The sequence below is a fragment of the Myotis lucifugus genome, unplaced genomic scaffold, assembly GCF_000147115.1.
Source record: "Myotis lucifugus unplaced genomic scaffold, Myoluc2.0 scaffold_818, whole genome shotgun sequence".
NCBI classification, from domain to species: domain Eukaryota; kingdom Metazoa; phylum Chordata; class Mammalia; order Chiroptera; family Vespertilionidae; genus Myotis; species Myotis lucifugus.
In genome coordinates this window covers 27,745-30,240 of record NW_005871866.1, presented here as the reverse complement: position 1 = coordinate 30,240, position 2,496 = coordinate 27,745, and the positions used below count along the sequence as shown (strand labels likewise).

The 2,496-nt window shown below is 49.7% G+C and overlaps 1 protein-coding gene across 1 annotated transcript in view; it reads right to left on the bottom strand.

Annotated features, from left to right (window-relative positions):
• The window catches only part of LOC102433649 (adhesion G protein-coupled receptor E2-like), a 44,531-nt gene that overhangs the window by 17,455 nt on the left and 24,580 nt on the right, over positions 1-2,496 (bottom strand). The gene's annotated exons all lie outside the window — the stretch shown is intronic.

Here is a 2,496-nt window from a genome sequence, read left to right as displayed (position 1 = left end):
TATTATTGTTCAAAAGTTTGTAATGGTCTTTTATTATCCATGAATGAGTGAGATCATGTGGTATTTTTCCTTCATGGACTGGCTTATTTCACTTAGGCATAATGCTCTCCAGTTCCATCCATGCTGTTGCAAATGGTAAGAGTTCCTTCTTTTTTACAGCAGCATAGTATTCCATCGTGTAGATGTACCCACAGTTTTCTAATCCATTCATCTACTGATGGGCACTTAGGCTGCTTCCAGATCTTAGCTATGGTGAATTGTGCTGCTATGAACATATGGGTGCATATATCCTTTCTGATTGGTGTTTCTGGTTTCTTGGGATATATTCCTAGAAATGAGATCACAGGGTCAAATGGGAGTTCCATTTTTAGTTTTTTGAGGAAACTCCATACTGTCTTCCATAGTGGCTGCACCAGTCTGCATTCCCACCAGCAGTGCATGAGTGTTCCTTTTTCTCCACATCCTCTCCAGCACTTGTCGTTTGTGGATTTGTTGATGATAGCCATTCTGACAGGTGTGATATGGTACCTCATTGTTGTTTTGATTTGCATCTCTCAGATGATTAGTGACTTTGAGCAAGTTTTCATATGTCTCTTGGCTTTCTGAATGTCCTCTTTTGAAAGGTGTCTATTTAGGTCCTTTGTCTATTTTTTGATTGGATTGTTTATCTTCCTTTTGTTAAGTTGTATGAGTTCCCTATAAATTTTGGAGATTAGGCCCTTATCAGATATAACATTGGCAAATATGTTTTCCCACGCAGTGGGCTTTCTTGTTGTTTTGTTGATGGTTTCTTTTGCTGTGCAGAAGCATTTTATTTTGATGTAGTCCGATTTGTTTATTTTCTCTTGAGTTTCCAAAGCCCTAGGAGCTGTATCGATGAAGAAATTGCTTCGGCATATGTCTGAGATTTTGTTGCTTTTGGATTCTTCTAGTATTTTTATGGTTTCCCGTCGTACAATTAAGTCCTTTATCCATTTTGAGTTTTTTTTTAAATATATTTTATTGATTTATCACAGAGCGGAAGGGAGAGGGATAGAGAGCTAGAAACATCAATGAGAGAGGAACATCGATCAGCTGCCTCCTGCACACCTCCTACTGGGGATGTGCCCTCAACCAAGGCACATGCCCTCGGCAAGAATCGAACCCGGGACCCTTCAGTCCGCAGGCCAACGCTCTACCCACGGAGCCAAACCGGTTAGGGCTTGAGTTTATTTTTGTGTATGGTGTAAGTTGGTGGTCTAGTTTCATTTTCTTGCATGTATTTGTCCAATTTTCCCAACACCATTTATTGAAGAGACTATCTTGACTCCATTGTATGTTCTTGCCTCCTTTGTCAAATATTAATTGAGCATATTGGTTCGGGCTGATTTCTGGGCCCTCTATTCTATTCCATTGATCTATATGTCTGTTCTTGTGCCAATACCAGGCAGTTTTGAGAACAGTGGCTTTGTAATACAGCTTGATATCTGGTATTGAGATCCCACATACTTTGTTCTTCTTTCTCAGGATTGCTGCAGCTATTAGGGGTCTTTTTTTATTCCAGACTAGAGGCCCGGTGCACAAAAATTTGTGCACTCGGGGGGGAGAGGGGGTCCCTCAGCCCATCCTGTGCCCTCTCGCAGTCTGGGACCCCTCAGGAGATAATGACCTGCTGGCTTAGGCCTGTTCCTGGGTGGCAGAGGGCAGGCCCAATCCCTAGGTGCAGCCCCTGGTCGGGCTCAGAGCAGGGCTGATTGGGGAGTTGGGGCGCCGCCCCCTGTCATGAACAGAGCAGGGCGGATCGGGAGGTTGTGATGCCACCCCCAGTCACGCTCAGGGTAGGGCTGATTGGGGGGTTGGGGCACCGCCCTCTGTCACACTCAAGGCAGGGTCGATAGGGAAGTTGCGGCGCCACCCCCTGCCATGCACAGAGCAGGGCCGATCAGGGGTTGGGGGTGCTGCCCCCTGCCATGCACAGAGCAGGGCCGATCAGGGGGTTGGGGCGCTGCCCCCTGTCACACACAGAGCAGGGACCATCAGGGGGGTTGGGGCGCTGCCCCCTGTCACACACAGAGCAGGGCCCATCAGGGGTTTGGGGAGCTCCCCCTTGTCATGCACAGAGCAGGGCTGATCAGGGGGTTGGGGAGCTGCCCCCTGTCACACACAGAGCAGGGTCAATCAGGGGGTTGAGGAGCTCCCCCCTGTCACGCACAGAGTAGGGCCAATAGGGGAGCTGGGGCACCGCCCCCTGTCACACACAGAGCAGGGACTCGTGGGGGGGGGGGGGTGGTAAATTAGGGGGCCACATCCATGTTAAAATTTTGGCTGTCACACTCAGGGCAGGCCGATGGGGAGGTATGGCTCTACCCCATCTCACATAGAGCAGGGCCCGTGGGGGGGTTGGGGCGCCGCCTCCTATCACCCACAGAGCAGGGCCGATCAGGGGGTTGGGGCGCTGCCCCCGTCCACACACAGAGCCGCAGGCAAATCAGGGGGGTTTGGGGCGCTGCCCCTTTG